The following is a 15,937-nucleotide window of genomic DNA, read 5'->3' on the forward strand; positions in this document are numbered from 1 at the left end:
CAGGGACAAGAAGAACAGGCACACTGTCACAAACCTGTAGAACATGAGCGCAAACTTCTAGAGCCAGAAATGGTGGATGTAACTAAGGATGATGAAAAACAAGCCTTGAGTGCACGGGAATTAGCAAAAATTGAAGAAGATCAAGGTCGATCCACTACAGTTATGCTAGAAGCTCTTGCTAGCAAACCACGACGTGAAATGCAAAAGGCTAGTACTACAAGAGCCACGGTTCCAAGCAGTAAGAAAAGACATCGTCCCACTGTAGAGAAAGATAATGTGGATGAAAAACGGTCAAAAAAAGAGAAAGATGAAGAAGACTCAGAATCCGAGGCTGAAGATGATCAAGATGAACTCACATCAATCAAAAATCTTAATCTGCGTCTTAATGAAGCAGTTACAGATGATGATGTGGGATATATCTGGGGTCAAAGGACGTGGTTTGTGAATGCCAAAGATGTGGAAGCTGCAGCTCTGTTTACTAAAAGCCGAAGCCTTGATATATCCTATGCAATGCAAATATACGAGGCTTTGAGAGATGGTAAGAAACCTGTGGCAAGTAATGTGGTCTTGCGCCCAATAATGTTTTGTCCAACCAAAAATAGTTTTCTGGATCAAATAACATTTACAGGGCCTACACATTTCGAGGAGATCTTCAGTCAATTCTTTAAAAACACTCTAAAAAATATTCCACATGAACAAGGCGAAGAGGCACAAGGAGAGAATATGCTAAAGGAAGTTAAGAAGGAATTTCTCCTTCATTGCAGATTCCAGCCCATTGATGGTCAACATTGGGCTTATGCTTGTAATCAGATCGCAAGGGAAGCAAAGGAGGGCAAAAGACTCACTCTAGAACAATTTGTAAAGATAAGCTCATTCCATTATTATCCTGCAACGATCTGTATATTCAAGCATGAGATTAAGTATTTGATTGAGTCCGAAAGACTTAATCATTATGTCCATGGAAAGTGTAAGATATCCTCAACATCAGAGGTCTTACAGAAGGCAAGGGTGATATGGACAACATTTGGTTCTCCAAATCCTGATTTGAAGCGAAAGGTCACAAAAGCAGACGCCGGCACACTCACAAACTTTTATACTTCTTTGAGTGCAGTTGTGCCTAGGGGAACCCAAGAGCGGGAAGAAAGTATGACAAGCCTCAAGGTGGTGAGGGACAGATATGCCGACTACACTTCTATCATATTTCATCCTGTTGAAGTGTTCAATGAGATGCTTGAAACGTGCATTGCTTGTGAGCGTGGACAGCTGACCTATGAAGCTCCTTTGTTTATCTCCGGCAAGTCAAAGGTAATGGATAAGAAGGAGTTGACGGCAAGGATGTGGAGGCCTGTAAAGTACTTACCTGATAAGTATGCATCCATGGCAGCACAAAAAATTTTAAAGAAAGAATGGTTTTTTGGAAAAAAAGACAAAGACCACTGCATGGAAGAATGCATCAATGTACAGGTGAGGCGTGATGCAGTGCATAGTGCCATCAAGTATTTGCTGTCAGAGAAACAAATTCCACTTACTCATTGTAACATTGACTATAATGTGGTGAAGCATATAGCTTCTTTGTCAACACCCAAGGTAAAGCTATGGGCAAACAGGTGGATTAAAAAGGATGAAGATGGGTCGGAAATAGTAACCTCTTATATGAGAAAAGAGATCCCACAACAGGTGGTTGCATATGTGGAAAGATTAATCAGCAAGATAAGAATGCCGACAGATATGCACCAAAGCTTTCAATTCAATGTAGAGGTTACGACAGAGTCTGGAAAGCTTGTCAACTTCAGGGGAGTCTCAAAAGATGACTTCTTCAAGAATGAGTCAGCATGGGATAAGCCACAACTATTCTTTATCAATGAAGTTTCTAGCGATGATATCCATAACTTCATTGATAGAATAGTATATACCACCATTAGCAAAGTGGCGATTTGTAACATTGTCATATTTGTTGATAAAAAAGACAAAGAAGCCATGCAGGTTACTCTAGAGCGAGCATATTCATCAGATTTGAAGATCTATAGTGGTGTTTATGCAGCAAAGAGAGGCAAGAGAGAATGTGGCATAGCGATTCAAACTCTTGAATCAGCAAGAGAGAATGTGGCATAGCGATTCAAACTCTTGAATCATTCTTTCTGTGTATGCGGAGTCCCAACCCTGATCACTCCTTACAAAAGAACATAAGAGGGAATTCAAATAATTTGAGATTGATGCTAGAAGAGCAAGATATTCCTAGGTCCATACATTATCAAAAAAACAACTATGGAAGTCCTGCAAAAAGTGGGAGTCTCTTGCTTACCATGATGGAGAATTTGCTGCCGACAGGTTGGGAGGTCACCTTGTGCAGGATGGGATATTTATTTGAGGATCTCCTAAGAAAAGGCAACTCCACCAATATTATTGAAAATAAGCATTTCATGGCCTATTTCCAGCTTCAAGCAGATCTAACCACAGGCTATGAAAAAGAGATAGACCACAAGGACACCGATGACATGGATGATTACCTTGAAGATCATAATGTCCCAGTTGTTGATGATGAAAAGATGGACTTACATGACCCATTCACAGAGAGGTTGGTGGATGAAGACAAATATGATGATGCCTTCTTTGATAATTATGGCTCGCAGGGTTATGAAAAAAGGCCACTACGACAATACTTAGCGGTATGAACTCTCTATTTCTCAACTAAATACAATTTTTTAAATAAGATTTAAATTTAAAGATGATGAATCTAATCTCTCATATTTGTTTACAGGCAATAGAGGGAGAAGAAATGGATGAAGTCAATACGGAGGCACTCCCTTCTACTTCAACAATGCAACCACCTCTAAATTTGATTGAAAAATCAAATTTAGCTGCATTAGATAAAATGGAGAGCTCATTTCAAGTTAAGATCGTTTTGAAACGAGAACCTTAGTAAGCTTTGGTAGAGAGGAGGTTTCAATCCTCTCCAATCCTTTAAAAGAGGTTAATGACAATGTTATCTTAGCCATTCTCAGGTAATGTTTATTTATTTATTGCTACTTCAATAAGCTAACATTTGTTTATTTATTCACAGTTTAGTTATATATCAGTTTCCTAGTGCAGAATGCAAATCAATTCTATGAGCTAATGTTTGTTTATTTCTTGGTGTAGTGTAGTTATTTCTCAGCTTCCTAGTACAGTAGTGCAGCATCGTGTCTACATGCTCGATGCTCTCCTTTCTTCTATTCTTAGCTCTCCTCAAAAGACTATAGAAGATGTTTGTACCTGGTTAAGCCCTTTGAATTTAGATGGGGTGCGAGTCATCTTAATGCCTTATCATGAGGCGTAAGTATCAACTCTAACCTTATTTTTACTATTTCTTTGGCAAGTTTGTGTAAAACAATAATCATTTTTATTCTGGTCGTGTAGCTCACATTGGAGTCTGATCTTCTGGGACCTTGAACTCAACCATTTATGGTTTGTGAATTCAATAGAAGGCTATCATGCCAACTCCCCAAGGTAATTATTCTCTTAATATTTTTGATACTTTCTTATTTTGTATCTTATGATCATGACATATTAATATATTTCATATGTCATGCTGGACAGTGCTGCATATCGGCTAGTATCTGCTGTCAGAACAACCACGGAGCAATAAGATCAAGTAGAATTCAAAAGACGTCTGCCAGTGGAGCAAAAAGATGGACACAGCTGTGGGTGGAGAGTTGCCTACAACTACATGTTGTTTCTTAGAGAGATTTTTGATTTGGAGTTACCAGTCAAAATGGAATCATATACAGAAGCTGATCTGCTAGCATTTCGGGCTGAGAGTATTCAGCATCTAATTACTACCATTGGGAAACAACATGAAAATATGACTACATTGCAGCATGTATAAAACCTTATCTTTATACTTGTATACTTGTTCCAGCCTTTAGTATAAATCTCATAACTTTTTTATATTTTCTTCCAAAAGGAGAAGAGAATGAGTTTAATGAAAGCATGCTATCTTTATACTTTTATGATTATTTAAACCATTAATTTTATTTGGGATGTGTAAATCTCATAACTTGTCTAATGAAAGCATGCTATCTTTATACTTCTATGATTATTTAAACCATTATTTTTATTTGGGATGTGTAAATCTCATAACTTTTTAAATTTTTCATCCAAGAGAAGGAGAGACTCACTCTAATGAAAGCGTGTATGAAACCTTTTTAAATTTTTGCTCCAAGTAGAGGAGAGACTTACACTAATGAAAGCATGTATGAAACCTTATCTGCTTGTTTAAGCCTTTATTTGGGATGTGTACATCGCATAACTTTTTTATATTTTTATGGCAGAAGGAGGATGTGGAGGACATAGCAAGTGAAGAAGAATACGATGTAGACTACTCCCTCAATAAGATGAGTCATAAAAATATGAATCTATTGGAGCAGATTGGAAGTTCATTCACTGCTATGTTGTTAATTCGATAACAACCTCATTTTTTTGAATTTGGTGAAGAAGAGATTTCAATCCTCTTGAATCCTAAGAATGAGGTTAATGTCAAAGTCATTACAACCATCCTCAGGTTTGATGCAGCCTTTTCCTTGGCTTTATACTTTGCTTATTTTGATTTGATTAAACCCAAGAAGCTAATACTTTTTTTTTAAATATAGTAATATTATAGCAAATTTTCCGCAAAATATACAAAGCGTTTCATATATGCTCGATCCTCGTATTTCGGAAGTGCTTAGCAACAAAGAAGAAACCATAGAGAATGTTTGCAAGTGGTTGAAGCACATTCCTATGAATGACGCACGAGTTACTTTTACAGCATATTATGAGAAGTAAGCATCAAACCCTACTTGTTTTTTCTATTGCATTGCTAGACTTGTCTCAAACACAGTAATTATTCTTTATTGATAACGCAGCTCACATTGGAGTCTGGTAGTCATGGACATCCTTGCGAAGAAGTGCTTCTTTGCAAACTCAATGACATCCGTCCATGGCAATGTGTTAGAGTAAGTATAGACTACACTTGTTGTCACTTCTTGACATGTAGATTGATATGCAATGCACATATTCACTGTTGTTATATGTTTTGATATGCAGATCAGCTCGAAAATTAGTAGATGCTATCGACATAGTAATGCGGCAATGTGACTTGGCTTAACAAATAGAGTATATAACATGTTAGGTATCACATCAAGATAATAGCCACATCTATAATTGTGGATGGAGGGTGGGCTACAATTGCTTTTTGGTACTTGATCAAATTTTTGAGATGCAAAATGACACCACACTGTCAACATATATGGATTTGCATCTCTATGCATTTATAACATGTACCATTCGAGCAATCATTGATTGCGAAATGAATGCCATCAAAGAGTCAAAGAGGATAGATGACCTCAACTTTACAAACATGGCTTCATTAAAAGAATTGGGAAGCTCTTTTAATGTTAGGGTTATGATTCAACATAGACCTCAGTATCTTGAATTTGGGGGAGAAGAGATTTCAATTCTCTCTAGAGCTTCAAATGAGGTCAATAACAACGTTATGATGGCCATTCTCAGGTTTGATACAAACTTTTTCTCTACTTGATAATTCAATATTTTGATTTAATCTAATAAGCTAATAAGCTAATATTCATTTATTTTGATTAAATCTAATAAGCTAATATTCATTTATTTGTTGGTGCAGTATAGTTATCTCACGATTTGGTAGAGTCGTACAAAATCGTGCGTATATGTTGGATTCCCTCCTTTCTCCTATACTTAGCGATAGCAGAAAGACAATAGCCGATGTTTGTAAATTATTATAGCCTTTACATTTACATGGCGTGCGAGTCCTATTTATGGCATATCATGAGATGTAAGTATCATGGCAACCTTTATTTTCATCTTATACTGGCAACATTGTGTTAAATAATAATGGTTCTTAATTATTCGTGTAGGGAACATTGGAGTCTGGTGGTTTGGAACCTTGAAGACAACTATTGTTGGTTTGTTAACTCGATTGCAAGCTTTCATGGCTCAGTGCAAACGTAAGTATTCTATTAATCTGTTGTTACTTCTATATTATGTACCTTATGTGATAGATACACTAAGTTTTTTTAATATGTCACGATGAGCAGGTCGATTGAGAAGTTGGTATCTGCTATCAGAGAAATAGGACAGTACAAAGACTCGGTAGACTTCCAAAAGCGTTTAGTAGTAGAGCAGGAAGATGGGCATAGTTGTGGGTGGAGAGTTGCTTACAACTGCATGTTGATTTTCAAAGAAATTTTCTCACTTAAGCCACAGATCTCATCGGAAGACTCTTTGGAGCTCAAATATTCAGAGGAGGATATACAATTGTTTAGGGCTGAAATCATTCGAGACCTAATTGCTGCCACTAGAATACAACGTGCAACTGAAGCAATACCAGAGCTTCCCTTTAAGGAGACTGAGTCTACTATGAAAGCACTGCATACTACAGAAGAAGTAGAGACCCAATGTACACCTACAGCACCACAGCCTCCACTGGAAGCATCAGAAGAGTTGCCACCGCCTCCGCTTGCATTTAAGGAAGAGGATACTGAGTCTACTCCGAAAGCACTACATACTACAGAAGAAGTAGAGACCGAGTGTACATCTATAGCACCACAGCCTCCATTGGAAGCATCCGAAGAGTTGCCAGAGTCTCCACTAGAAGCATCACAAGAGTTGTGATGCATGTATGATGTTGTGTTTGTAGTTTTTGTTGATTATACACCAATTTGTGACTTATTACTTAAGTGGCATAATCATGATATTTATATAATTTCTTTATGCACACAATTTTATGATATGAATGTGTGATGATGTGATTATTTGGAAATAAATCCTTGTGTGATGAGAATTATGATATGAATATGTGATGATGTAATATTTGTAATATATTTATTTCATGCACACAATTTTATGATATGAATGTGTGATGATGTGATTATTTGAAAATAAATCCTTGTGTGATGAGAATTTTGATATGAATATGTGATGATGTAATATTTGTAATATATTTCTTCATGCACACAATTTTATGATATGAATGTGTGATGATGTGATTATTTGGAAATAAATCCTTGTGTGATGAGAATTTTATTCAGTTGGATAGTCTCCACTCACTTAAAGTAGAGCATTCGCAATGCTTCTCTCACTTTATTCCAACCCTTATCCTTATCATCTCCACTCACTTAAAGTAGAGCATTCAATCTCCACTCGCTTTATTCCAACCCTTATCATAGTGAACACATCGTGCCACTCACTTTATTCCAACCCTTATCCTTATCGTAGTGAACACATCGTGCCTTAGTGCACTTGTATTCTTCCATCCTAGTCCTTCCACAAACACTCTCTTATTTCTTACATCCTAGTCCTTCTGAGTAACTTGTATTCTTCTATCCTAGTCCTTCCGCAAACACTCTCAGAGTCTTCTTTCATCCATCCTGATAACCAAGTATTCTTCTATCCTAGTTCTTCCACAAACACTCTCTTCTTTCATCCATCCTAGTGCTTCTCATTAACTTGTATTCTTCTTGTATTCTTCTATCCTAGTCCTTCCGCAAACACTCTCAGAGTCTTCTTTCATCCATCCTGATAACCAAGTATTCTTCTATCCTAGTTCTTCCGCAGACACTCTCTTCTTTCTTGCATCCTAGTGCTTCTCATTAACTTGTATTCTTCTTGTATTCTTCTATCCTAGTCCTTCCGCAAACACTCTCAGAGTCTTCTTTCATCCATCTTGATAACCAAGTATTCTTCTATCCTAGTTCTTTCGCAGACACTCTCTTCTTTCTTGCATCGTAGTCCATCTCCCTTTCTTTATCATCTCCCCACCCATGGATGTCCTTGGCATTGTCGAAGACGTGGAGTTCGGAATTAACAATCTCAAAGAATGGATTGCTGACCAAGGAGCACAGAGAGAGGCCAGAATTCGACAAGGTTCTCCTTTGACACACATGGAGAGAGAGGAATTTGCTACACAAAGGCACGCAGAGAGGGAGGAGACTCTCAAGATAGCAGACAATGAAAGACTTCTAAGACGTATGATAAAAGCACGACAAGATCTATTAGACTTCTTAAGTAACCTGCGTTATCGCAGCTCTCGTCATGGGCGATTTGATGCGGATGCTGAGAGAACAATAAGAGCCTCTCAGAGAAATTATAAAGAAACAATTTGTGATTGCTTAAACTTCTTCTTCACATGTAATTATGTTGAGGATACAGCTGTGGAGGCAGTGAAGGATTGGGTTGTTGAGAAGATAAGAGAGACCAATGATGAGATCTTCTAGACTTAGATAAGAGAGACTGTATTAAGGTGTTTTTTGACACCATATGGCTTTGTATTAAGGTGTATTAAGGTGTTTTTTGACACCATATGGCTTTGTATTAAGGTGTTTTTTGACACCATATGGCTTTGAGTAATATGATCTACTTCTTGTACAAATGTGATGTTAAGATGATGTTAAGAGAGACTGTATTAAGCTGTTTTTTGACACCATATGGCTTTGAGTAATATGATCTACTTCTTTACAAATGTGATGTGCTCTTTTTGAAATGTACTCTAGTTTTCATAACATGTCACGCCATTTTTTCTAATTTGATTTTTTAAAATCTTACTTTTTTGTCTCTTTTAACAATGTGATGTACTCTATTTTTAACATCTCACGTCATTTTTTCTAATTTGATTTTTTTAAATCTTCCTTTTTGACTCAATGTTTTGTTTTATAAGAGCCTCTTTTTTTGAAATGTTTTATCCAGAATTATCTCACAAAATGAATTTGGACAGTGCAAGAGTCCAAAATTAATGAAATAGGTGTTTTAAGTACTCAATTAGGTAGGTCCAAACTTAAGCTAGGGCACGATTTTGTCAATCCAACACTCTAGGGTCCTTAGCTAAACCCACTTCACAAGGGTAGGACCACACATGCACAAGCACTCACAATTCGAAGGTTGAGTCCAAGTCCAAGTCAAGGTCAACAACCAAATAGGTGCTACAAGCACAACACCTTTATCAAATAGCTTAAGCACTAACTAAGGTAAGCACATTCCTAGCACACACATCTGCCCTATCAAATCTACAGGATGGAATGCACATGGCCAGAAGTCAAAATTGTTAAGGAACAATGGTACAAAACAATTGCAGGGCTACAGAGGGTAAGGTTATTGCAGTGCGCTACAATAACCCATATCAACCAAAAAGTATTCCAAAGTGTTCTAGCAATTCAATATAGGGCAAATCAAAGGCCTAGCACAATGCAGGGTCAAAATCATCTCAACAAGTGCAAAAAATTAGGGCACTGCAATAATGTAGCATTGCATCGAGGCTATGCAAGGTGCCAACAAAACTCATCCAAGCACTACCCAAGCTATAGGCCAGACCTATCAAGCAAGCCAGGGCCAATTAGTCACAATATAAGTCAGGTATGCATTGCATGATCATCTTGATTCAATAATGGCTAATGCATCGGTAAGAATAATTAAACATGTGAGAGTGCAACCAAGGGTTCCTGATGGTTATACTGTATCTCAATAATGCCATGAGAACTCTGAAGGGCAACATTATGCTTAGAGCAGCAAAGAATCAAGACGCTGCATTAACATGTTAATGCATCGGGTGTTTGACAACTTGTCAAAGGAGTGACACACATGCACAAAATGTTTAGTTAAACATGTAAGATGACACTCATAACTATATTGCACCAAGATAAGCCATAGGTACATCATTATTGGGCATGCTGCAATAATAGGATAATGCATCAGCATATGTCAAAGTGGTCAAGTGAAGGGCCAATCATGCATTGTGAAGAAAGGGTCAAGGTCCCAAAAAAGGTAATGAATGGCTGATTGATTGACACCATCAACAGGGAGCAATTTCATGGGGGCACTGCAATAAGAGATTAATGCAGCACGCTGCATCAAATCTATATAAGTCAAGATAGCCAGGCGCTGCATTATGGTTTCTAACTGTAAGCTGCCAAAATTTCCCCTACACACAAAAGCCTCCAAAATCACTCTCAAATCTCCCAACTACCTGCAATCGAACCACCCAAACATGTCTTCTGACACCAAGAAGGCACTTCAGCTCCCTCTAAGAGGAGGAGCTAGAATTCACAAGTGGCTAGTCGGAGACCCACTCCCAACTACCAGGGCAATCTGCTAATGAAGAGGTAAGGGAAATCAAAGAAGCCCTTTGAATCTCAGCACAGGAGGCCATGGAAAGGCACAAGAAGAAAGGGAAGACACCACACAAAACACCTCAAGAGATCAGAGAGCCTTCAACGGCAAGTGCAAACCCGAAGAAGCGCAAAGCAAGCTCAGAAAGTAGTGCATCCAAGCTTAGAAAGAGGCATTACCATCACTACGCATTCACTACTGTGCCAAGAATGGGTGGAACAGCTAAGCGGTATGGTTGTTCATTCTACATACATGTATAACTCCACCACCTGGTTCAAGGTTACCTACCACACCTCAAAGTGCTACCAGGCACTACTAGACCCAGAGGTAGTACCACATCTAGATGCATGTGGATTAGGCAAAATGCAGTTCAAGCTATTGTGTCACCTCAACATGGATTATGCAGTCTACTTTGTGAAGAATTATAATAGAAATACAAAGATGACAAAAATTGTCTCCACTAACGGACAAGAGAAAACCCTCACCCTCAACATTGATGCGGTAAGGAATGCCTATGCCTTGGATGTGGTGGCAGAGCCTTACATGGACCTAAGGAAATTGGGCGACAAACTAGAAGGAGAAGCAGCATACGAAAGCCATAAACAATGGGGAGGTGTGAAATTTGTAGACATATCACAACACCTACAGAAGGTAGCAAGAGTCTTAAGACTCCTCACAAGGGTTGAGCCATCGGATCATCATCCCGACCAACCACTTGTTGAGACTCCATAGGCCACAACAACATGTTACTAATTGGGTAGATTACTTTTACCAGAAGTTGGAAAGGTGTGTGCTCAACACAACAACATAATTCAACACCCAATGTTGTTGATGCTTCTCTTGTGACATCTTGCTGTGTGGAGGCTAGACAAAACGACATTTGGCTTCATGGACAGGAACAGGGCCAAACTTCAAGAGTTAGTGCCGCAATCGGAACAAAAAAAGTTAAAGACAGAGCCTGTTGCCCGTATGGCAACCAGGAGCCAAGGGAGAGAAGAAGCCACACAACATGAGGACTAATTGTAAACGGGGGAGAAGGATCTAGGTGAGAAGAGAGAGAGGATAGAGTACACAAGTAGTGGATCTCATTCACACACCAACATGATAAAACCCTACACCTACTATGACTAGCATAAGGAGTCATAGGCTAAGTCCAAGCCATAAGCCCTACCACACCATACATGGATAAAAGAAATCTAGACTAGCGTGGTATACCAACCACGTGTCACCCGGCATCCTCTTGGATACGATGGGACTCTGAGCTTGATATCTCAACACTCCCCCTCAAGCTCACATCAATAGACATAACACCAAGTGAGTTCCTAAACTGTTGGAACTTCTCGGTACCCAAGGACTTGGTGAAGATGTCAGCCACCTGCATAGTAGTGCTGACATGCTGAAGGTCAATCTCACCTGCAATGACCTTTTCCCGTATGAAATGGTAATGGACCTCAATATGTTTGGTCCTGGCATGAAAAACTGGATTGCTAGAGAGCTTTATACTGCTCATGTTGTCACAATAAAGGACAACTGCATAATCCACCACAATATCAAGAGAGTGTAGGAGCGTGCATAGCCAATCAATCTCACATGCTGCAAGTGTAGCTCCTCTATACTCTGCCTCAATGCTAGAAAGAGCAACAGTGGGTTGCTTCTTTGAGCTCCAGCTCACTGCACCACTACCAAGTGTAAAGGAATAACCACTCGTTGTGTGGATAAAAATGAAAAAATATTTGTTACTTGTTGCATGTTGATGGGTGAGTGCATAGCTATGTATATAGCTAGTTGGTTGTGGAAATGAGCTATGGATACTCTCATGAAGGACTCCACACTGATGATATATTGTCTTGAGATGGAAGACACTTCTACAGGGACTTCTGGGAGATAATGAAGTGCAATGTAGGATCACCAGATAATCCAAAGCATGATATTCAGAGTGTGACGGGGTTTTGTTGTGGGATGACATACGCCTTTCATGGTTGTCCCGAGTCCTCTCTATATGAGGGTATGAACTAAATGCTAAGTGTTGGTGGCATGCAAGTGAGTGAGTGCCTAACTAGAACCATATGGGCATTAAGGGCTTTGGTATAGTTTGAAGGAAGGATTGGGAGAGTGGTAAAAAGCATGGGATGACGTGGCTATAATCTGGCTACGTGAGGATGAGGCGAGGAGGTTCTGGATGGCGAGGTGGCGACTGCAAGTAGCATGCTACGAGGAGAGGGCAGCTGGCAGAGGAAAAAGCTTGTCTTGGGGGTTGGGGAATCACGAAGAAAAGAGGGAGGCTGCAGTGATGGAGGGGGAGCGCCGAGGGAGAGGAGAGCTCGGTGGTTCGGTGAGCTCGCAAAGGAGCTGCAAGGAGAAGCATAGGGGCTCGTAGTGCAAGGGATCACCACTATACGAGCGGAAGGACAACAGGAAGGTGGAGAATTGTGAAGGCCAGAGATCCGCGGATGCTCCAGGAGCTCGATAGAGGCAAGTGCTTGAAGCTTCCGAGAGTGCGTCGCTAATATACGAGTTGGATAACACGAAGCTGTGAGGCTATTGTGCAATCGGTAGTGCCTTGGAGACAGAGGGCGTGCTCCATGAGCAAGGGAGAAGCTGCGGTACTGGCTATGATCACTTGACGGACGACAGGAGAGTGAGCTCCAGGATCAGGAGTAGCTGTGAGGTTGCTATGCTTACAAAAGGAAAAAGGCGACGGGGGTGCCTTGTGAGCAGGAGGCAGTATCATCACGTTAAGGGGATCCTGCTGGAGGGGATGATCATGCAACGAAAGGGGGGCTGCATAGTTCTGGAGACAAGCGGAAAAGATACATAAAAGGAGAGACCTTGGCTACGAGGAGCTTTGGGATTTGGAGCGTCATTACTATGCAAGCCAGGGAGATCCTTGGATGATACGGGTGGTGTAACGAGAGCGCAGGCTGGTCATCACATGGACTGATGCATGGTGAAGGCTGTTGAGGGAGCTTCGTGAGCTCTGTGGGCGAAGGGAGGACCACAGATGAGGAGGACCGTAAGCTTGGAGTTGAGCTTGTGGAGGATTGCAATAGGCTAATGGAAAGAAGCGATGAGTGAGAGAGATCTTGCTTGAGGGATGGTCTGGTCGGAAGCTTTAGGATAGAGATGAGTGCTTCGTGAGCAAGAGAGTAGTTGAAACAGTGATATTTCCATGAAGGTTTGGGGTGACGAGTTTTGGAGGCGACACTACCACGCCAGAGAACCTTGGCAACGAGTGCGTGTGCGCCAAGATTTATGAGGAGGAGCTGTGTAACGGCAGCTATTTTTGCATATAGAAGAAGGCAATGGGTACAGCTGTGGGAATCTCGATAGTTGAGGAGCTCCACTTATGGCGAGCTGTGTATTCAGTTGGAAGGACGTCCATTGCATGGCTGGGGGCTTTTTGGATTGAAGGAGCATGACGACTACGCAGGTCTAGAGATTCATGGAGGATAGCAAAGGTCATGTATGAGCAGGAGGACTTTGTGAGAAAGAGGACAATTGTGGAGTGAAGGGATTCGAGATAGGGGCGGTGTTCTCTACTAGGAGGTTGGAGGATCATGGGCAATGCGGGTACTCTATGAGAAGAAAAGAAACCACGTGAGTTGGGTATTATCATGGAGGATCATGGGCAATGCGGGTACTCTATGAGAAGAAAAGAAACCATGTGAGTTGGGTATTATCATGTGAAGAATAATGGCAACCCAGGGATCTTGCTGAAGAGGTTGACGGTAGCTTTGGAGGGAGCTTCTTGATTGGGGTGGCTGTCTACTGTGTAAAGGGAGACCCTGCTGGAGCAAGCCGAAGTGTTTGGCTGGCTCTTGGTAACAAAGCATGATCATTGTAGCTACTTTTGAAGGACCAATATATGTCTCACTGTGGGTTGTGGATTGGAAGCATGAAGCTGAATGCTTTCTAAGTTGTTGAGGGAAGAAGTCTATTCATGCTGGGGCTGTGTAGTCCAGTGGGCTTCTTTCTGAGGTTGTCTCATCTCTGGAGAAAATGTATCCAAGTGTGAGTTGTCTTAGAAGGTCTATAGAGAGGAAAATGTTGAATGAATGCCTTTTGCCTTGTGATTGTGTTGTTTGGGTGTTTTAAACATGGATGAGGGTGGCTGTGAAGGCGGATTAGGCTCTATTGCTTTTGTCCATCCACGTTTTGGTGCCTCCACGGAGGAAGTTCACTTCAGTTTACAAGATTGGAGCAGCAGGTGTTCTGAGACGTGTTGGAAGCAATGGGGAGAAATCCACACATGAGAGTGATACAGTGTGAGTGGTGTGGAGAATGTGGTCACAGGATGGACAGATGTATTGAAGTCCAGCTACGTGTGCCGAGCCAGAGTGCAGAGAGCTTTGAAAGTGCTTGCCCGCAGGAAAAAGAATGCTCTTCGGATGCAAACTGAGCTTCTTCAGTAGTGTATTTGTTTTGTTGCCTTCCAGCTTTGTTGTGGTTGAGAAAGCCAGGGTGTGTGACAGTTGAAAGATTGTGAGGATGGCAGAGGACTTTCCAGAGTTTTGGGGGATGCCATATGAGAATGCAGTGAGATTCTTGGAAAAGATGGAATTTACAGCACTTATGAAAGATAGGGCAACCCCTGAGATTTTGTTTCATATCTTGAATTATTGTTTGCAGGGAGATGTAAAAGCATGGTTGCAGACTCAAGTGGCTACCTTCAGGACTGCTCATCCTCAGCAGCAAAATCCGGAGTATACAGTGGTGAGAGCATCTTTTCTTGCACGGTTTGCACAATCCAGGAGCCCTAATGAAGTATGGAAGGAGTTGCGCAAAATTCAGCAAAAGGATAGTCAGGATGTGGATCAGTATCTGATAGAGTTTGGTAGACTGTGGAGTCTATGGTGTGAGGCTTTGACTCCTTAAGTACCCCCACAGATGATAAAGAAAGACCGGTTTGTGGCTGGGTCTAGAGCCTTCACTCCGTCTGAAGGTGGAGCTGAGGAATATTGATAGTTTTGAGGAAGCAGTGAGAGTGGCCAAAGAGAAAGAATGGAAGGTCAAGAGACTGAGACAGCTTGGCATGCAAGAGGAGCCTAAAACCCTGATTAGCAGGCCAGAAATGATTAAGGCATTTGTAGAGAGAGAACCAGTGTTTGTTCTTGTGCAGGATGATTCCGTGAAAAAGGATTTGCATGAAGCTGTGGAGCTGATGAAAACATTCACGATGGACATAGTGGAAGGTCAACAGTACCTCTTCCTCCACGACATTGAAACACTTTTCAACTTACGTGAGGATGAGGCACTGGGCGTGTTATGTGGGTTTGATGTGGACAGTAGCGTGGAGAAGCCTGCTACCTTGGGTTATTTAGAGCAATGTCTAGAAGAATACCTTGCTACAATGCTGGCAATCATGAAATTCGCAGACACAGCTATCTACCATGCCTTTCCAGATGCTATCCCCACACCCCCTCTTCAATCAGCCAAACCCCATGCCTCGTTCTAAGGTTCCATCAACATCACGCAAGAGGAGGCTATGGATTGGGACCAAGCTGATACGTGTTGAGATATCAAGCTCAGAGTCCCGTCATATCCAGGAGGATGCCAGGTGACACGTGGTTGGTATACCACACTAGTCTAGATTTCTTTTTATCCATGTATGGTCTCTGTATGGTGTGGTAGGACTTATGGCTTGGACTTAGCCTATGACTTCCTTATGCTAGTCATAGTAGGTGTAGGGTTTTATCATGTTGGTGTGTGAATGAGATGATGTTGTTGTTGCCTCCACTACTTGTATACTCTATCCTCTCTCTCTTCTCACCTAGATCCCCCTCCC

Source organism: Dipteris shenzhenensis, chromosome 15 (genome assembly GCF_047967505.1).
Source record: "Dipteris shenzhenensis isolate YYH24624 ecotype China chromosome 15, Dip_SZ_1.0, whole genome shotgun sequence".
Lineage (NCBI taxonomy): Eukaryota > Viridiplantae > Streptophyta > Polypodiopsida > Gleicheniales > Dipteridaceae > Dipteris > Dipteris shenzhenensis.